This window comes from Octopus sinensis, linkage group LG7 (genome assembly GCF_006345805.1).
Source record: "Octopus sinensis linkage group LG7, ASM634580v1, whole genome shotgun sequence".
Classification (NCBI taxonomy): Eukaryota; Metazoa; Mollusca; class Cephalopoda; order Octopoda; family Octopodidae; genus Octopus; species Octopus sinensis.
Window position 1 is genome coordinate 104289532 of NC_043003.1, and position 22900 is coordinate 104312431.

Here is a 22900-nt window from a genome sequence, read left to right on the forward strand (position 1 = left end):
ATATTTATTTATATAGATGTTCATATGCATATAACACATATTCCAGCATACTTTAAAATAATTCTTAAAAATGATTTGCCAAAACCTGGTTCACATTCTATATAGAATTTGAACTTCATCACAGTTCTTCTTTCATTCTTAGTACAAAAAAACTGTCCAAAATATTTTTTAGTAAAATTTTCCTTCAACTTATTCACATACCATTTTATAGACTCAGAATACATGATGTGTGCACATACCATATTCCAGTATTCCACCTAAACAACACCATCTCATGTATGATAAAGTGATGAGTGAAGATTGATAAGCCTTGTAAGAGGCTGAGGAGATGTGATACCAGGAACCAACTGACTGGGTTTGGATTTTTCACCCTCCTAACTGATTTTTGCTTATTTCTATGACTTCCAAATGTCATCAAACTTCTTAGTGTGGCATGTGTGTACACTAGATCTCTTTAACTAACAACTGTACCCATCAAAATGGACAGAAATGTATGTATATATATATATTTATGAACACACCTGCACATATAGTATATATACACCTGTTTATTATAATTACACCAATACCTCAATTAGTAAAGTGAATATGTTCCACCTTTTTTTTTACTTTGCTATGTTGCCAGAAGGTAAAAGGTAAAATACAGTTCTTTTAATTATTGAAAGAAATATACATTCATTTAAAATACAATGTCTGTATATAAAATCTTTTGAAGAGAATTATATGTAATTTGATAAAAAGCATGCAGTCATACTTTAGTTTATGCAACAAATAAAAAATGTAAAACAATGAAAAATATGCTATGACTGGTTGTGTTAGGTTTTTATTTTTATTGTGGTCTTCTAATTCTTCTTTATAACAGTTCATTGATATCATTACAGATCTTCCATTGCTGCATTCAGATTTTGGATTGTTTTGTGAAGATCAATCTAATGCACGAATTATTTCACCAAGGTCTTTGTTGTTAAAACCAGTGTTGGAGGAATCTCCTTTCTGCTATCTGGAACTGGACACTTGTTATTCTGTTAAAATATGGTCTTCATAGGTTTAAGTGACTTGTTCAGTTTCTTCTTTCAACTGATGAAAGTTATTGCTTTTTTCTGAACAATTCCTTGGGAGAGTGGTGAGTGACACTTGTGAAACCTTATCCACTCAGACACAAGGATTTTGCCATATTTACTTCATTTATTTTATTTCTTATGCTTGATAGTTTAGAAGTGTTGTGTTCACTTGAATTTTGTATGGCAGCTGTTATATTAAATTGATTTATTATGGTTTTTAAAGTTGACCGAGGAAGTGCTGATAATTCCAAAACATTTATGTTCCATTTGTTTTATAATCTTTAGTTTGGTAGCTGTTAATATTGCTTTAAGTTTACACGACAAATTGAAATAACAAGAGTACTAAATGAATCTTTGTAAAAAAAAAAATCATCACCATCATTTTAATGTCTACTTTTCCATGCTTGTATGGCTCATACACTGGAACATTGGAGTAGAGTTTTCTGTGGCCAAATGTCCTTCCTGATGGCAATCCTCACTTCCAAGCAAGGTTATAATCTTCCTGTCTATCAAACAGCAAATACCCCAAACTGAAAACAAATGACGCTAACTGAGCCTTTTCGTTATAAAGATCATGCAACCCGAACATGCTTTTGTATTGGACTATAATCGTATGAGACTGTCTGTAGGAATAGTGAGGCCTTTGTTTACAATCAGCAAACACACATGAAGTTGAGGGGGAAATAACACACACACAAATATATACACTGTCACATGCACACACACATACATACATAACTTTAAAAAGCACCATCTGTATGTGATCGATGGCAGCGCCACCTTGATTGGCTTCCGTGTCAGTGGCAAGTAAAAAGCACCAACTGATCATGGCCATTGCCAGCCTCCCCTAGCACGTAAAAAGCACCCACTACACTCACGGAGTGGTTCGTGTTGGGAAGGGCATCCAGCTGTAGAAACTCTGCCAGATCAAGACTGGAGCATGGTGCAGCCACCTGGCTTCCCAGACCCCGGTTGAACCGTCCAACCCTTGCTCGCATGGAAAATGGACGTTAAACGATGATGATGATGTGTGTGTATATATATATATATGTGTGTGTATATATGTATGTATATATTTATATTAACTTTCTTTCAACTCCTGTCTACCAAATCCACTTACAAGGCTTTGGTTGGCCCAGGCTGTAGCAGATGATTACCCAAGGTGTCATGAAACCTGAGAACATTTTTGGGAAGCATACTTTAAGTTTTGAAATTGTTATACAAGTATTACAATAACAGGCTCCAAAATGCAGAAGCAGACTAACTGTGATTGACTGATTTTTTTTTCTTTTATGTGCACTAATAAAACAACAAAATGTTTCTTTATGAGAAAGACACAAATTTGAGTGGGAAAGTCTGTGGTCAGCCAGGCAGGCAATGAAGAGTTCATTTTTATCATGATCTTGTCTGTTAAATTGCTGCATTATTAATCTTTGTTATAAATAGGTTTCATTTAAAGAAGAAATATAAAACGAGATATTGGTACATAAATACACACATGCTCATGCAACATAAACTAAAAAGAGCCCTTTTTGCAGACCTAATTTTGTAAATTCTATTTAGAGTATTATTAATTCTTCATTTTCTTTTCTTTACCTTTTTTGAACTACAAAGTTAGCACACAACTCTTGATGAAGGAATGTGTAAATTCATATTTTGTTATCACTTGATACTGAAATGTTTATCACATGACTGATACAGTATTAATTTGCCATTATGATATTAAATATTACAATTGTAAACTTGTCTTCATGTTGTCATTTTGTTATGCTGTGCTAATGTTGGAATCTATTGACAATTCCTATCCTAGTCTTATGTATTGAGTTCAGATCTCTTTATCATAATCATCATTTAACATTCAAACCAGCCATATCCAGCCCAAATATTCTACCTGCTTTAATGTTCAAATTGGCCAGATCCAGCCCCTTGCACCTACCCTACTATGTCATTCTAAAAGTAAACAATAATCTCATTGAAGCCACAAGATAATACATGAAAGTAATGTGAATAAAAATGCATTACATTTGACAGACATCTGAGTGCTAAAGGGTTAATGTTGGTTTTCCATGCTGGCATGGATTGGACAGTTTGACAGGAACCAGCAAGCCATAGGGCTGTGCTGTCCATTTTCATCAAAATATGCTAGTTTTATTATATGTGAACCACATTAAGATTATAATTTTTAGGAGTACATCTATGAGAGGTGTTCATTAAAGATTTCCACTGTTATTACACACTCAATAACACTATAAAAATGGTCAAATTTTCCCCAAGAACTTAATTCAATTTCAAAACTCCACCAGAATGGACGAAAGCACTAATATATGATATATGATGTATAAAAGCATGTAATATACAAATAAATATCTGTAAATATAAAACCATCCAAATTTCTGAGTACCTCATTTCTTCTAATATATAATACCTGGACATCATCTCCAAACCTAATATATATATATATATATATATATATATATATATATATATATATACACACATACATATATATATATATATGTATGTATGTATATATATATACATATATGCGTATATATAGACATATATGTATATACAAACACACACACACACACATATATATATATATACACTATGTATGTATTCTTTTACTTGTTTCAGTCATTTGACTGTGACCACGCTGGAGTACTTACTGCCTTTAGTTGTGCAAATTAAGCCCAGGACTTATTGTTTATAAGCTTAGTACTTATTCTATCGGTCACTTTTGCTGAACTTCTAAGTTACTGGGATGTAAACACACTAACATTGGTTGTCAAGCAATGTTGCAGGGACAAACACACACACACACATGATAGGTTTCTTTCAGTTTCCTCAACCAGATCCACTCACAAGGCTTTGGTCGGCCCAAGGCTATAGTAGAAGACACTTGACCAAGGTGCCATGCAGTAGGACTAAACCTGGAACCATGTGGTTGGTAAGCAAGCTACTTACCACACAGCCACTCCTGCGGAAATATTGAAAAATGAGAATGAATGCTCAACACATTGGTGGATAAAGATGCTTTATTTGTGTACTAAGACTACCACTGGTTTCAGGTTAAGGAAATCATTAAGCTTCTCAAGCCTATCACATGGAACGTCAGTGTTTGTCCCACATTAGGATTAAAACATGAAAAATGGCATAAAAGCACAATATATATACACACACACAAAGACATACATACACACACAGCTTTATATATACATATATGCCATATATACTCCCAAAACTAAAGACCTTGATCAAGTATGGATTCAGGACATCTGTATATCACAAGCCGACCTTCACTGGACGATACCTCAATTTCAACTCCCACCGTCCATACAGTGTAAAGAGAGGAATTGCTCAGTGCCTAAAACATCGAGCAAAGACTGTAAGTAGTGATCCTGATACCCACCACAAAGAAATGATCAAGCTATGTAACTATCTATTAAGCAACAACTATCCCAAAACCATACTCTCCACTCCAATTATGAAGAAAAGAGAGGATGAAACCAATAAACTGTCCACATTCTATTTACCCTATGTGAAAGGCCTCTCCGAAAAGATACAAAAGATATGTGGCCCATATGATATCAGGAAAACCACCCAAAACTGCATGTACTCCATCCCATGCAGCTGTGGTAGGTTATACAAAGGCGAAACATGCTGCCCCCTCAACATAAAGGTAGAGGAACATCACAAAGCTGTGACATGAGAAGATATTGATAAATCAGGTATAGCTGATCATGTATGGAAAAATGGAGACCACCTCCCCCTGTGGGATGAAGTTAAAATAATAGACAGAGAACACCACTGGAAAATATGAAAATTGCCCACGGGAATATGGCGTAGTGGTTGAGAGCATGAGCTACTAATTCCAAGTTCGATTCCAGGCAGTGAACTGAATAACAATAATAGCATTGAAAAATAACTTAGGAATGAGAGCCCAGGTTCAAACTTTTTCCCCAAGACACCTGATGAAGGCTGGAAGGTACATCAGCTGAAACGTTGTGTTAACAACAAACAAGATGAGGGCAAATATCCGCCAAATGTAAATAATGTACATAATTCCTCATCTCTTATTGACAAAATAGGAATTTTGAAAAGAAGTGTCTATAAAATTAATTTTTAAACATCAAATGACTATGGAGGTCCACCAGAATAAAATAGTAATCAAAGGGGTTTCAGGTGAAAAAAAATGATTGAGAACCACTGCCTTAGATTATGGCTTGTTTTAGCCATGTGTTGAGGTATGTGGTGTTTAAAAGTAAATAAGGTTGCTAGAGGTACAAAGTGGCCAGTCATTTGGAACCATGTTTGTGAGCTGGTTATGAGTGAATTACTGGCGATGAAAGGCTAAGTGTAGCACATAGAGTAGGTAGGTGTATTTGGAACTGGCAGAGCTTCTGACCAAGAGGCTGCATGAGTTTTTGTCTGTTCTAAAGAAAAGGAGGGAAGATTGTGAAAGACAGGAAGAAGTAAAAGTTGAAGAATTTATTCTACTGAAGTGATACGACTAACAAGTTAAAGTAATGGCACATAATAGGACATTATCTTTAGGTGTAGGCATATGAAGAAGAAATGTGCACTACCAGTGGTCCAGGCTTGACAGAGAGTGGTGTTGATTGTCGATTCAGGATAGAACTGCAAGTGGGAAAAATGGTGCATTTATCACTTGGCTAAAACAAAATTCTCTTTCCTTGCTGTCTCTTCTATCTTCATTCCAACATTCTGAAAAAGCTTGCAAAAGTCATGGGAATTGCGCCTTTCTACTATCTTACAAAAATTAATAAATAAAGAAATAAATAAAAAAACACCTATCCCTTGCATGTTGAATATGAGACAAAAAGAAAGAAAGAAAGAACGAAAGAAAGAACTGTTTTAAACAGGAATGGTGAACAACTTGCAGATTCAATTCACAGAGAATTTTATCTCTTGTTATAAAAGTCTTACAAACTGATTATGTTAACATATTCCTCAAACCAAATCTCTTTGAGTCACAGATTCTGCACTAGTTACTCTACTCAAAATCAATATGGTTGTCATGGTTTTCAACTAATCTTTCAGATATTCTGTCAGGTATTTTGCCAGGCCATTTTTACTTCCATTCCAGTGCTGCCATTCTAATGTCTATTATTCAATCAAATTGCCGTTTATCAATCAGAAAAATTGTCAATAGATAACTTTAATTTCCTTGTATTCTGTTCTTGGCCATTTCTGCAATCCTATAAATTCAAGGCTTCAAGGAAATCCTCTCTTGTTACTTTTCTCCATCTATCTCCCTATCTAGTTACCAAGTTAACTAAATTACTATATGATAGCTGTTTATCGAACCAACATGGTGTTTATCTCTCAAGTTATTCTTATCTACCTACACATGTCTGTCTCTATTTCCCTCTCACCATGACTCCTTTCTCACTATTTCATTCTGTCTTTCTCTCTCATATCTCTCTTCCCATTTTCATGAGCTGGCCAGGTTTTAAAAAAATTTCATGTCTTGAGTTGTTTACATTTTGACCCCAGGAGGAAAAATCAGTGAAAATATCATAATGGATATTAGCAACAACTTCAATGGGTTATTCTTTGTGACTTTTTACTTTTTTTGCTCTCTGACTCTCAGATGGCTCTTATCTTTCCCAATCTACTATCAACATCTTTGTTTGATGACAATGATGATGATGGTGGTGGTGGTTGGATGTAGTAATGATGATTGATAAGAGTTATGATTGATAAAAGAGTTATGATTGATAAGAATGATAATGATGATTGATAAGAATGGAGGTGGTGGTTGTGACAGTGTTGATGATGATGATGTTAATGGTATCAAAAATATTGACTAAATGGGAGTAGTGGAGGAGGTTGTTGTTTAGCCCTGATTGAGTGGACTGAAGATCAAAGTATTCCATATGTGACCACCTCACCTTTTTCTTTGATACTTGGTGACTCCAGAACACATTAAAAGATAGTAGAAAGTAGCAATTTCCATGACTTTTGCAAGCTTTTTCAGAATGTTGGAATGAAGATAGAAGAGTCAGCAAGGAAAGAGAATTTGGTTTTTGCCAAGTGATAAATGCACCATTTGTGACTAAAGATGGTAGACTGTGATGTGATAGAGATTTCATTCCTATGTTTAGTAGATTCAGTGACTTCAAGAGATTCCTGTACTGGTTTGTGACTGGTGGGAAGGCAGTGAACAGAAATAGTGACAACAATGGTGGTGTTGGTGATTGGTAGTTGTGGTGATGATGGTGGATGTAGTAGTGATGGTGGTGGTAATGGTAGTAGTAATGATGGTGGTTGTGGTTGATGGTAATGGTTATGATGATGGTGGTGATGATAGTAGGTGTGGTGATACCTCACTTCTTTCCTGATAGTACCTCATATCTTTCTTTATAGTACCTCACATGTCTCTTCATAGTACCTCACATCTCTCTGTATAGTACCCTTACACTTTATTATTTTGCATCAATATCATGGGGAAATTAATCATGGCATAGTTGATTTCTCTTTAAACTCAAGCAAAAGTTTGAGCTCAGCACTGCAGCTGAATGAAACAACTAATCAATTTTTATAATGCTGCCACTGTTAATGATGAGTCTATTGCAAGCATGTTGTACTTATTCCCATATAGATGCAAAGTAAGAGATGTAAGTGACTTGACCATAGATAACAGGGTGTTGCCAGATTGGATATAAAACTCCGGCGTCTGGAGACGGACTTGGTAAACACCCACAAAGTTATCAACCACCGCACCAACAACAACACTGAACACCTTTTTGATCTCCATGTGTCTAACACACGTGGACATGCCTACAAAGTCAGAAAACAACACAGCTCCCATGACTTTCGGAAACATTTTTTCACGCTCAGAGTTGCTGAAGCATGGAATAAACTGCCTGCGTCAGTTGTTGACTGCCATGACACTGCATCCTTTAAGGCCCTCATGCTTTCCGAAATCCGCCGAAACTACACCTGATTATATATACACTTTAGACGAGTTGTAGTGCACCTGAGCACTGTACACAATTATTATTATTATTATTATTATTATTATTAAAACTGCAGTACTGAGTTCAAGTCCTTATTTCGACAAGAGAACCTTGATAGTAATACTCAGATAACAACATCCAAATTAATTTTATCAGTACTCAGTAAAAATCAATCACTACCAGTATCATCATCATCATCATCATCATCACCACCACCACCACCATCATCATCATTTAATGTCCATCCTCCACACTGGCATGGATTGAATGGTTCAACATGATCCAAAATCCCAGAGTACTGTGTTGAACTTCAGTGTCTGTTTTGGCAGTTTCTATGGCTGGATGTTCTTTCCAATTCTGACCACCTTACAGAGTGCATGTGTGTGTTTTAGTTATGGTACTGGTACTAGTGAAGCCAGCAAGACCCCTTGAGTCGGAATGTAATAGAGAGGTGACTTTGTGCCAGGTGCTTAGAAGTTAAGCATTTTAACCTTATTGTTATTAATAAATCATCATCATCATCATCGTCCGCTTTCCATGCTAGCATGGGTTGGATGATTTGACTGAGGGCTAGCGAACCAGATGGCTGCACCAGGCTCCAATCTTGATCTGGCAGAGTTTCTACAGCTGGATGCCCTTCCTGATGCCAATCACTCCGAGAGTGTAGTGGGTGCTTTTACGTGCCACCAGCACGAGGGTGGTACTGGCAACAGCCACGCTCAAATAGGGTTTTTAATGTGCCACCTGCAGAGGAGCCAGTCCAGTGGCACTGGCAATGACCTTGCTTAAATGTTTTTTTCACATGCCATGGGCACAAGTGCCAGTAAGGCAACGCTGGTAACGAGCACACTCAAATGGTGCTTTTTATGTGCCACCGGCATGGAAGCCAGTTAGCTGCTCTGGCAACGCAATTTCACTTGCCTCAACAGTTCTTCGCAAGCAGAGTTTAGTGACCAAAGAAGGAAAACGTACGCATAAGCTGGCTGGTTACGCTCCTTGCATAGGCCACAGGTTATGGTCTCATTTGGCTTTCCGGATCTTCTCAAGCACAGCATATTTCCAAACGTCTCAGTTGCTAGACATTTCCTTGGTGAGGCCTAATGTTCAAAGGTCGTGCTTCACCACTTCATCCCAGGTCTTCATGGGTCTACCTCTTCCACAGGTTCCCTCAACCACTAGGGGGTGGCACTTTTTCACACAGCTATCCTCATCTATTGTCATCACATGGCCATACCAGTGCAGTCATCTCTCTTGCACACCACAACTGATGCTTCTTAGGTCCAACTTTTCTCTCAAAGATGCTTACACTCTATTGAGTATGCACACTGACATTACACATCCATTGGATCATACTGGCTTCATTCCTTGCGAGCTTACACATGTCCTCAGCAGTCACAGCCCATGTTTCACTACCATGTGGCATGGCTGTTCGTACACATGCATCATACAGTTTACCTTTTACTCTGAGCGAGAGGCCCTTTGTCACCAGCAGAGGTAAGAGCTCTCTGAACTTTGCCCAGGCTATTCTTATTCTAGCAGCTACACTTTCAGTGCACCCTCCCCCACTACTGACTTGGTCACCTAGGCAACAGAAGCTATCAACTACTTCTAGAAATATTAAGGAGTTCACTCTAGTTTTGATTACTCTATGACATACAAGTATCATAAAAACAATTTTAAAAAGTAACTATGGTGGAAATTTACTATAGTACAATGATATAATGCTTTATATTCATTAGCTAAAAATTCCTGTCTTTTGCAAGGAGATTTTTCAGCATTGAAAAACTGTGTTCTACAGTAGCTGGTAATTGCTTGACATTGTATCAGATAAGTATTTCTGTAGGTAAAACTTTGGGGTTCATTAGTTGAATTATTGAATTGATTTAGTTTTTTATTGCATCTAAAATTAATGTTATTCATGATGCCACATGGGTCTTTGAGGCTTTTGTAAGCTTTGTAGATGGTGAAGGCTGTTGATTCAGGTTTGAGATCAGTTCTTTCACCTGCAAATAGTTCGAGCAGATTTGAATGAGGTTAGTTGTGATCTCAGGAGTTCACACAGCTTCTTTCATTCTCTGCACCAAAATACCTTCGTCTTCAAAACTCTTCCCAATTTTTGTAAATTCTGCAAGGTTCTTGGCATAGTAATTGCAGGCATGTAACCAGCTTCTCCATCTGGTCACAATTGGCTTAGTTGGGTATCTGATTGTTTTGAATTGCTTACCATGGTGTTTGTTTGGTGGCAGTCAATCAACTGCAAGATTGAACATCTTTATGGAGCACAGGTGTGCAGCAGGTGAGAGAAGCAGGTTACATGGAAGAGCTTAGTGCAAATAACTTGCAATGTTTTTCCAGCAGCTGCTATATGCTGAGCAGCATCAGACAATAGAAAATTTTCTCTTGGAATTACCAAACTTTTTAGCAAATCAGCGATGAACTGAGCAATGACTCTATCAGAGCTGATTTGAGTGGCAAACATGCTATTAAGAACGTTTTTTGAAGATTTTTCATTGAATCATTTTGTCATTGAGCTCATTTTCATTAACAATTAAAAATACACTTTGATCAGCCAGGTAGCTCTTGCAATGTTCAACTGTGTTTTCTCGAAGCTAGAGATGTCCAACCTTTTATCCTAGTGGGCCAAATTATAAATTTAAGTTTATTCATCGGGCCACAAAGGCACTTAGATATAAACTTTTCAAAAGTTCAAAATATAGAAAATAAATTTTTTTAATAACAAATATAAATACAAAATAATGTGTTACTGATAGTAAAAATGAAATTACACTTACACAAAAAAAAAAATCAATGTGATTTTTGGCATTGCTTTCCTTTTATGATATTCTCAATATCTGCTTTTATGGTACTATTCTTTACTCTAAAAAATTTAGTTAAATGGCAATCACCCAGCCTATTTCTTTCAGCAGTTTTGATGTTTTTCATACACAAAAAGAATTGTTCGTAGCAGTATGTACTACCCCACATGCACAACAGTTTTTCTAGCTAAACTGGCAATTTGATCAAATTCATTGAAAGAATGCAATTTCTTGTAAAAGTCAAGAAGGGCATGTTCTCTATGATAAATTTTCAAAGATTCTCTACTTTGAAGCTCAATGAGTTCTGGCTGGTATTTGGCTGGGACTTCCACATTAAAAAATGTAAATGGATCACTTAACAATTTTAGTTCAGTTTCAATCTTTCTGAAGTCAGAATATCTGGTTGTAAAATCTAACAAAGCTTCACATAATTTAGTGTATTTTTTAAAGTTCATAGGAAATTCTTGTCTTTTCGATAAATTCTGAAAAATGCACAATTTCTCCACCCTGCAATTGTATTATGAAAAGTTCTAATTCCTTAGTAAGACTTGTTATTTGCTTAAACATTGAATAACATAACTGGTCTTTTCCTTGTAAAAGCAAATTAAGTTCAGCTAACATTTCAGTGATATCTACTAAAAAGGACACATCATTCAACCAATCTTCATTTGCTAAAAAAAATCTACATTTTACTTTTTGTTTTGCAACAATAATTAAAATCTATTCAAAGTTGCTGCTTGACTGAACCATCTGACTTTTGAGAAGTATATAACGTTTTCATACTCACTGCCAATTTCTACCAAGTATACTTTGAATGTACAATGGTTCAAGCCTCGAGAGCTGATAAAATTAACAACATTCACAATATCTGTCATCAACTGTTTCATATTAAATTCCAGAAAGATAGCAGGCCATTGAACACAGCTATATATACCTACACCCCTGGTAAAAGTTATACATATGACACTGCTACACATACCACACACCCCATCCCCACTGGAGCACCACATTGATAATACACACTTTCCCCACTTCAAGATAACTCTTGCTGGTATAGCAATTTCAGATCCCCCTCACTAACTTGAAATCACTTTCAGATTACCCCTAGGAGTAATTTGAAATCGATTTCAAGTCACCCCCTATGATTTCAGGGTACTCCCACCTAAAATCCTTCCCCGAATGTTAGTCATCATGATAGCAAATAGGGAGATAATGAGTGAACCCATTAAATGTATGTGTTAATGTTTATTTGTGTGTGTATGCGTAATGTACATTTGTAAATGAAAGAGAAAGTAATGTAAATCAAAGGGAAAGTCAGAGCGTTCATTTAGTTGAAGTGTTTTCACTTAGTTACTTAATGCTAAAGAAATTCGAAAGAAGCATATCCAGAACGGCTATTTTTAGTACACAAGACAAGGCTAACAACATTGATTTGATATTTGATTATGTTGTGAACAACAAATATGGACTTCATATGTCCAAAAACGAAAAGGCAAACCTATGTAGGTTCTCTAACCATTATGCTGCATGGAGTGGTCGACTCTACTATTGTCACAGAACAGAGAGAGAGTAAGAAATTCTGAAAATGAATACCAGGAAGTCTTGGTCATTCGTAATCTAGAGGAGTATCATTTCAAGTATTCCCATGGGCTGTGGAGACAGAGATACTGCCTGCTGCTTGGGAAGTCATCTTGGTATCAGCAGAACAAGGGTCAAAATTTTAGAGAGGTTTTATTGGGAAAATGTGGGCAAAGACACAAGAGTTCATTTTGTCTTGTGATTGGCATCAAAAAGTGAACACTGTTCACAAAATTAATGTTGTATTCTGTTCCTGTGCCAAATGAAGTGATGGCCCAAATTGGTGACACGATCATTAATTTGCTGAAAACAGATGATGGTTATTGTTGCATTGTTGTTGCAACGGATTACTTTTCCAAATGGCTTGACCCTTGAAAGATCACACAGTGGGAAGTGTGGGAAAGTTTTTCTTTACATTTCCTTTCACTGCTGCAGAAGTTGGTGGCAAAAATACCTATCAACTTTCAAATTTCTCTCTAGTTTTGGCTCAGAGCTGTGGCCATGCTGATGCACCGCCATTTTGCTACACTGTTATTACGAAGAACCTCCTCTAATATGTGGCACTTGGTGAAGAATGGAGTTTGATACAGCTACTCTCATTTGCACCTCTTGCTGTGAGGTAGGTTCATCTGGTCAGCATGGCCATATAAAAATTCAGATAAATGACTGAGGAAGAGAATTTGTAAACAGAGTGTCTGCAGAACTACATAAACTAACAGCAACACATAAGTTCTTGTCATTCTCAGAATGACCTTGTGGAGTGACAGACTCACACTATAAAAGAGATTTTTATAAAATCCCTTGAGGACCATGGCAACTGGGTTGAATGCTTACCAGCAGTTCAGTTTGGGTATCAAACAGCCAAACATTCTTCAACACATTTTACCCCGTTTCAAATTTTATACAACAGGCAAACTACACTTCTAGTTAAACTACAGCACAACCCAACTACCAAGGATCGGAACAGTTTTAGAAACGATCAGTCTATATCCAGAAAAATTGATGTTATGACAGCTATTCAGGATAGTATAATTTTTCAAATTGCTTCCAATATTAGAATAGCTCAGTCCGTTCAAAAAGAACAATACAATAGAAAACACAAGCAACAGCAGTTCAGTATTAGAAATAAAGTTCTGCTCAAAAAGCTAATTCAAGAGGACAGAAAGGGAGGGCACCTTATGGAACGCCACACAGGTCCTTTCACTGCTGCAGAAGTTGGTGGCAAAAATACCTATCAACTTTCAAATTTCTCTCTAGTTTTGGCTCAGAGCTGTGGCCATGCTGATGCACCGCCATTTTGCTACACTGTTATTACGAAGAACCTCCTCTAATATGTGGCACTTGGTGAAGAATGGAGTTTGATACAGCTACTCTCATTTGCACCTCTTGCTGTGAGGTAGGTTCATCTGGGACTCTTGACAGGAAGAGGTCCAGCTTTGATTAAAAAACCCCTACATCTACTTTGTGCAAGTTTCTCAGACTCTTTGAGAGAATATTAAAAAGCTGTGGGCCCTTGAAACCCAGGCTGTTGCAGTAGCTGGTCCTGAAGTGTGATGGCATTGCTGGGATCTTTGGCACTATGCAGTGTCATCCCGTTCTAGCATTGGTATAGCTTTCAATGCCAAAATTCGGCACAATTCCTCCCAGGATCTTCCAGACATATATTACTGCATACCTCTCCCGTCTTCTCTCCAGGGAGTAGAGTCTTAGCTGTTTCAACCTTTCCCAGTAGCTGAGCTGTTGCAAAGAGACGATCTTCTTTGTGAATCTTCCCTGGATTGTTTCAAGGTCCACTGTTAATTTCACACACAATAACGTGCTAGAAAAGAAAGTAAATACTGCCAACCTTACTTGATATACTGATCAACCACCAGCAAGTAAAAAACGAAAATCAAGATACCCAAGCTCCAAATTAAAAAATAAAAACTGCAGTGATGTTTTAATGTATATAAATACATTTCATTACCAATTTCAAGTGTACTTTTGGTTATCTCACCCCCATTAAAAAATTGCCATTAAATAACTAAAAAATTGAGTTTATATGGCGATAAGAGATTGGATTAAAAGAGTTAGATCTTTTTGATTCAATACTTCAACATATTGTTGACGTTTGGCCTCCTCAACATGCTATGACCTGTTTTAGTTGAGGGAGAGAACCAAAAGTATTGATGTTTCTTATAAAACGTGGGAAGATAACCTAACTTTTTTTAATGGGGGTGAGATAACCAATAAGTACCAAATAAATTTCGGCTTGTATATAAAACACACATCGTTCTTCAAACCTATGTCTTATCGTTACATTCTGTCAACTTAACTCAGTCCACTATAAACAACATCCAACTGTTACATATCTGTAGAAAAAAAGTACTCTAATCCAAATTACTTTCTCATTAAAGAAAAAAATTGTTTTTATTAAAAAAAAAGTGCAAACATAATCTCTGATATTTGACTTATTTTTTTCAGCGCATCATAATAGTGTTTAAAAATATCTAATATTTTTGTCTTATTTTCATATTTTAAGATTAGTTTACAATCTTGAATGTAGTCCTGTTCAATGTTATAAAAATATCAGGAGTTGTAAGTCTTAGAATTTATTATTTTAGCAAAATCATTGAGGGTGTAATTTGAGATTAGTTTCAATGTACCTACCAGATTAACGGGGGCGGGGGTGATAACTTGAAATCTTTAGACCGGCTTCCTTACATACCCAACGAAGGAACATAACTCCTAAACTAATCCCCTGGCCCTTTTCCACAGCAACCGCTGACCGGTTATGCTAACCCACCTCCGACAATAGGGAGCAGTCACTAAAATCACTTCCATATCAGCTAACTCTAATGAGCGTGAAGTTATAATATCGATTTGTTACCTAACACTCCATAGTATTCTTTACCCGAAACCGATTAGTAAGATCAACGGATCCTTTCGGTTTGAACGGCAGTTTTTAACATAATTTCTAGGTAACTAAAAAATTTTAAACTTCGTATACTGGTAGAATGTGTTTATAAAACATCTTTTCTCGTGACTTTATTGAGAAAATTCGATCGTTTGTAAGATATTTGTTGGTTTTTTCTTCAATTTCAACCAATCAATGACGTCTATTGAGGTAAAAAAAACATTCTGTGCCGTATGAATATGTCCCTCGTTTAAGAAACAGATTAGGTTTATTTACATTTGTGAAGAAAAAAGATACCCTCCCCCCACCCCTAACCCTAAAACAGATTGAAATGCAATAGATCGATACTAGGGTCATAATTATGGGTGACAATTTCATATGACACCGCTAGAAAAAACTGCTGTTCAAACCGAAAAGATCCAGATCAGCCGTGTTGGAATAGTTAATACTATACATTTCGAATAATATACCCGCTCTACTGACAGATATAAAAGTGCATCTTTTCCCTGACGTATGGTCTCAGACGACTCACACACATATAATATTAATAAATCTTAGGGTAGCAAAAAAATTTTTAGAAAAATTCTTTGCTACCAGTGGTCTAGCGAGAAGGAAAGATTAGTCAATAGACTATATATTATTCATAGAAAAATACAGTGTGCATTTAAACACATGAGATGACCATAATAGGACATCTGACTCACTAGAAAGAGCAGTTAAACTACAAACCACTAATAGTCGTAATTCTGAAAGGGAAAGAGAAATAAAATAGGGTAAACGTTTTTATTTCTCTTTCTCTTTCAGAATTACGACTATTAATGGTTTGGAGTTTAACTGCTCTTTCTAGTGAGTCAGATGCCCTATTACGGTCATCTCTTGTGTGTTTAAATGCACACTGTATGTATGTATGTATATATATATATATATATATATATATATATATACTGTATTGGAGGCACGGCGAATCAACTGAGAGTATCTGGACGCGCTCTCGTGTTTGTCTCACCACCACCGTTTAATAATCGGTGTCAGTTTGTTTGCGACCCTTTATTTTAGCGTTTAGGCAAAAAAAAAAAAAAAAAAAAGACTGATAGAATAAGTAGCAGGCTTAATAAAAAATAAGTGCTGGGGTCTATTTGTTCGACTAAACCCTTTAAGACGGTGTCCCAGCATGGCAACAGTCTAACGACTGAAATAATAGATAAAAGATAACGAGAAAAGCTATTAAATGCATATTAGGTTTATCTCATGAAATAAGTTCAAACTGAATTCAACAGTTTTGCGTTATCTAAACGGCCCTTCCATATTACTGTTGTTTCCATTTCAAGATGCTATGTCAGATCAAGAAACTTGCCAGACTTCGAAATGTAATAAATTTTGCTTATGTTGATATTTATAGATGAAAGTCAGCCCGACAAGTTGCACTAGTATCTATTTCTTTACTACCCACAAGGGGCTAAACACAGAGGACAGACAAACGGATTAAGTCGATTATTTCGACCCCAGTGCGTAACTGGTACTTATTTAATCGACCCCGAAAGGATGAAAGGCAAAGTCGACCTCGGCGGAATTTGAACTCAGAACGTAACGGCTACGCATTTCGCCCGGCGTGCTAACGTTTCTGCCAGCTCGCCGCCTTAAGTTGCACTAGTATGTCTCAGTTGATTCGCTGTGCATCCCACTTTGAAATAAAAATTTAAATAACAATAATCATATTTCCAATTTTGTAAAAAGAAAAAAAAAAAAATTCAGTCACTTTGTTCAAACTGAATCAACGAGGGCAGAAGAGCTACATTAAAGGTGGTAATCAATTATTAACGAGGTCTGCAATTAGATATAATTATAGAAGTTGTATTCGAAGTGAATTGGTGCGATGATTGAATAGCATTAATATATTTTCACTTAGAGTCCCATTATTAAACACGAGAAGACTGAACTATCGATAAATTATCAATTAAGCTTCTCTTTTAAGTTATTTATTAAAAGACAATCATTTCATCATCATTGTTGTTCTTTTTATACATCTAGGAGCTAATTATATGGACAAACTGCTTTGGGACTTCGATCACATATGCTTGCTTCCATCTTTTGAGAGATGTAACCATATATTTCGCTTTTAAATTTGGTTGGTATTAAAGCAACGTTCCTAACAACTACAGGTTATTCCAGCCTTTCCCTGCAAGACGAAAAGTATTTTTGGCATGTAAACTTCCTTTTTTACTATATAAACTTTACTTGGTGGGTCTTCCACCAGAGTGTTGGACATTTAAGTGTAGAAAACCAAGGGAGATAATTCAAACTACTTTATTAACTAAATTTTTATTTTAATGGAAATAATTATTTCTAAATTTGGCAGAAGGCAACTGATTTTAGGAGACTGCAGTCGATTCACTCTATAGAAAGTAAGATTTTACCTCAGATGGGTACAAATGGATAATTAAATATTGCGTCTCCCAGCTCTTAAAAACATACACACACACATGAAAAGAATATTGTATAAAGTTTTATCCTTATATCAGTTTTCGATGAAGATGGAAAGAAACAACAGATAAAATTTATCACATAAAATGTTTTGAAAACGTCTGCAGTAATGCTGGCAGAGTGTTGGCTTCTTTCTATAGGTTCCGTTGAGCTTTGTGGTATGCACTTAGTGTTGATTTGATGTTTTTCTTTGATTAATGTTTACTTGAGAGGACTTCCGAAAAATTCACATGGTCCTATTTTTCCCTTCGTGACTTTGAAGAAAATGAATATCTTTTAATGAAATTTTATCTAAATAGCTTTCAGACGGCATACATTACGGTTATAAAGAAATTTGTGGGGAAAATCTTTTCCGAGGGGGTAGGCAGAGGACTTTCGGAAAATTCACAAGATCCGATTTTTTCCCTCGTAAATATCTTTTAGTGAAATTTTATATAAATATCTTTCAAACGGCATACATTATAGTTATACAGAAATTTGTGGGGAAAATCTTTCGAAGAGAAAGAAATTCATACATTATACTTTTGCTTGAGTGTAATGGAAAAACCAATAAGTTATAGTAATTAACCGGAAATATTAAACAAATAAGGAAGGTATCAGACGGTCGTGAGATACGTTAAAAGCAATAGCAAAATCGCCCTTAACTTTTTTCTATAGTGAAACGATATTCAACACCATCATCAATAATATTAATACGCTAACTTTTTGTTTTTGTACGTACCTGTTGTGTGCGTCACACTTGCTTCAAAGAAGTGACAAAGCGAGAGAAAGAGATGAGGACAGAGAAGTAAGAGAGAGTGAAAGAGACAGTGAGTGGTTACGGCGTTCGTTTTATGCTTTTAAATATTTATCACATCGCAAGAGAAGTAGATACATATACACATTGTTAAATCAAAAGCGGAAGAGAAGAGGGACACAAAGGAAGTGAAAGAGAGAGACAGTAGATACATAAATCCAAAGAAAAGTTCATACATAGATATATACACAGCAAATAATGGATGTCAATTTCACTTTTCATTACCACACGAGGATAAAATTAACTCACAAACGGCTGAGTACTCCACAAACATGCATAACATTAACGGAATTCTCAGAAAGATTCAACCTCACACAGAATATGACAAGGCTGGCTCCTTTGAATTACAGCTACAACTCGATATATATACACACATATATGAATGTATTTGTGTGTGTATAGTTTAGGTCAGTTAAAAAACACGTTGGCAATAAGTGTCGCGTGGTGGAAATAAACACAATTACCAAACTTTCATTCATAAATCCATTTATTATTTCGTTCTTTTTCATTTCAATTTGTACATTAAGGTGCTTTGAATAAGTACGCTGTATTTGAAGATTAAATAGTAATTCCGTTTACGTTTGCGTAACTGAGATATTTTGGTTGGAATATATAGTCATTGGTGTTACATTACTTTCTATATTCTGTAACTGTCACAATATACTTTTCTATGCCTGAATTTTTTGTGGGGAGGGGGCCAGTTGATTAGATCGACTCCAGTACACAACCAACTGATACTTAATTTATCGACTCCGAAAGGTCGAAAGGCGAAATCGATCTCGGCAGAATTTGAACTCAGAACGTAAAGACAGACGGTCATAATATACAAACATTTCTCATGGCACCAGTACACTGTTTACAGATGCTTACATTTTTTGTTTTCCGTTAATTTTTCATGGGTCCAGCTAGTATTTATGAATTTGTTTCTCTCTCCATGATATTTGGGATCTTTTTAAAAACCTTTTTCTATTACTCAAAAAGAAAAATAAATAAATGCATCCAAAGGTTTGTTTCAAACTTTTTTCCTTTATACTCAAGCAAAAAATAATTTATGAATTTCTGTCTTTCCGCCTTTTCCTATAGTAAAAATCTTCTTTCCGCTATAGTGAAACTATATTCAAGACCGTATTTATGAATTTGTCTCTCGCAAAATGATACATAAGGTCTTTTTTAAAACCTTTTTCTGTTACTCAAACGAAAATTAAATGAATCTAAAAGTTGTTTTTTTTCAAACCTTTTTCCATTAAACTCAAGCAAAAAAAAAAAAAAATGAATTGCTTTCTCTTCGAAAGTCCCCTCCCACCCACCTCGGAAAAGATTATCCCCGCTAATTTTCTTTATGATCATAATCTATGCCGTTTGAAAGGTATATGTATATACAATTTCATTTAAAAACCCATTTTCGTAAAAGTTATGAGGGTAAAATTCGGATCTTGTGAATTTTCCGAAAGTCCTCTCCCTGGCCCCGGTTGGTTTGCATGCATTTTTGCTTTCATATTCGTTTCATACACTTCTTTTTTACACCCGTTGCACACTAGTTTTTTGTTTTGTTTTAGTGACCGAGTAATAAAAAAAAAAACAATTAATCGAAAGGGTTAACCAAAAGTCTTCAAAACGGAAAATAAATTCGTCGATTTCTTTGCGCAAGCAAAACTAAACATTATTAAAAGAGGTTACGATGAAACAGTCACCCTTCCACCTCCGTTTAGGGTTCAATACCATCTAGTTTTAATGTCAGCTCAGGGCTAAGGCTTAAGGTTAGTTACGGTTTAAGGTAATGATTTATTTTAACGTTTAATATAAGTTTTGTTCTGTTTGAAACAAATGTTTTTCTGCCATTCTATAACGGTGAACATTTGAAACCTCGCACAATGCGCTGCCTATATTCAAAGTGTTCGTCTTTTTTTTTTAAGCGTTTTAGTTATGACTATCCTTCCACTTATTTTTTCTTTTTATGTAATAATTAGTTTATTGCACCCCTTCGCTCGGGATTATTTATTTCAACGTAACATTAAAAAAAAAATGCATATTTTTACATTCACAGCTATATTAATCAACTTATTTTCCATTTCGAAACTTTTGCATCAGAGCTTAACTTTGTCTTAACTAATTGGGAAAATAATGAATATTTTACAAAAATAACTATGTTATTGTGTTGATAAGATATGGGGAATAAATTAACACATTTTTATGCAAAGGTTTAACCTAGATCATTTTAAACAAGAAGTTTGTACAGAGAACCAGAGGAGAATTCAGACGAGTTCGTATCAAAAGAGTTAAACTCTTAAATTCGGTGGAAGAGGTGGGGGTAGAAATAATCAAAATGCTCAGTGTGAGAAAATCAATAAAGAGGTGGACTTGAATGTTTTGTAGTATTTAATTTCGCTCATTTTAAATTTTGAAATTAAATTCCTTAGGGTTGACTTCATCTTTCATGTCATTATTCAATAAAATGGTTAATTACCACGGTAACACCCGGCCACCAAGACAAAAAAAAAAAAAATAATAAATTACAGGTGTAAAAAATATGTAAACGAATATGAAAACAAATGAAAAAATGCGCGCCGGCAAACGGGAGGCGGGTAGGCGCCTCGGAAAATTCACATCGGGAGTGTTCCAAGTCCTTTCACCACTTCCCCGTTTGTCGGCGCAATTTGTTTTTTCCATATTCGGGATCTTGGATCTTTTCGGTTTGAACGGCAGTTTTTTCTAGCGATGTCATATGAAATTGTCACCCATAATTATGACCCTAGTATCGATCTATTGCATTTCAATCTATTTTAGGGTTAGGGTTAGGGGTGGGGGAAAGGGTATCTTTTTACTTCAGAAATGTAAATAAACTCAATCTGTTTCTTAAACGAGGCACGTTTTCATAAAGCACAGAATGTTTTCACCTCAATAGACGTCATTGATTGGTTGAAATTGCAGAAATTGAAGAAAAAACAACAAATATCTTACAAACGATAGAATTTTCTCAATAAAGCCAAGAGAAAAAGATGTTTTATAATCACATTCTACCAGTATACGAAGTTTAAAAGTGTTTAGTTAAGTGGAAATTATTTTTAAAAACTGCCGGTCAAACCGAAAAGATCCAAAAGATGCGCTTTGGCGAACGGGGGTGCGGAGAGGATTCTGAAAATTTACTTGCCCAAGGTACCCTGCAGTGGGACTGAACTCGGAACCGTGTGGTTGGGAAGAATATCAATTTTCTCGAGGGAAAAAATCGGATCGTGTGAATTGTCCTGGTCCTTCCCCACCCCGCCGTTCGCTAGCAAGTGTCTTCAATGATAGCCTCGGGCCAACCTATGCGTCCTGGAGGCCGAAGATTCTCCAGGACGCATTTTCAGAGGTAAAATTATCTATGCTATAAACGAAAATGAAAACAAAAAATTTGTGCACAAATGTTTTTGATTCTGTCTTCTGCATAATGGATGAACAGAAACAATTGCAGCGAAAGATGTTCGTAAACCATTCAGGAACGCACGCACGCACACACACACACGCGTTAGTTTCACTGCAACATTTAAATCTCATTTCAATCTCAATATTTTCGTTGCTTTGAAACCGAGACTGACAAAACAAATACAGAACAGATTTTTGCCAGGGTTTTGTCTTCACCCCACCTCCTGTTCGCCAGCGCGCATTTATTTTCCATATTCGTTTACTACATATTGTTTTACACCTATTACACTATATATTTTTTTAGAAACGTTAGCACGCCGGGCGAAATGCGTTGCCGTATTTCGTCTGCCGTTACGTTCTGAGTTCAAATTCCGCCGAGGTCGACTTTGCCTTTCATCCTTCCGGGGTCGATTAAATAAGTACCAATTACGCACTGGGGTCGATGTAATCAACTTAACCCGTTTGTCTGTCCTTGTTTGTCCCCTCTGTGTTTAGACCCTTGTGGGTAGTAAAGAAATATATATATATTTTTCATTTGTGTGACCGAGTGTTAAACGTTGAGTTTTCGGATCCACTCAGTTTGATCGAGTGAATTTTCCGAGGCCTGTCCCCACCGACCCCCGTTCACCAGCACGCATTCTTTTTTCATAATCGTTTAGTGCACATTATTTTATACTTGTTACATTTTTTTTTTTTGGTGGCCGAGTGTCGAAGTCGGGTCATTTGATTGTGTGAATTGTGCCGACGAACAGGGAAGTGGTGAGAGGACTCGGAACATTCCCGATGTGAATTTTCCGAGTCGTCTCTCCGCCTTCCGTTCGCCAGCGCGCATTTTTTTTCATATTCGTGTACTACATGTTATTTTACACCAATTACACTTTCTT

The 22900-nt window shown here is 36.1% G+C and overlaps 1 long non-coding RNA gene across 1 annotated transcript; it reads right to left on the minus strand.

Moving 5' to 3' along the window:
* Positions 1 to 125: 125 nt before the first annotated feature.
* Positions 126 to 20846, minus strand: LOC118764367. The gene is made up of 3 exons (XR_005000198.1): positions 20836 to 20846; positions 17407 to 17411; positions 126 to 613 (listed from the first exon to the last, which is right to left on the minus strand). It is a non-coding gene; the product is annotated as an uncharacterized LOC118764367 (long non-coding RNA).
* Positions 20847 to 22900: the final 2054 nt, after the last annotated feature.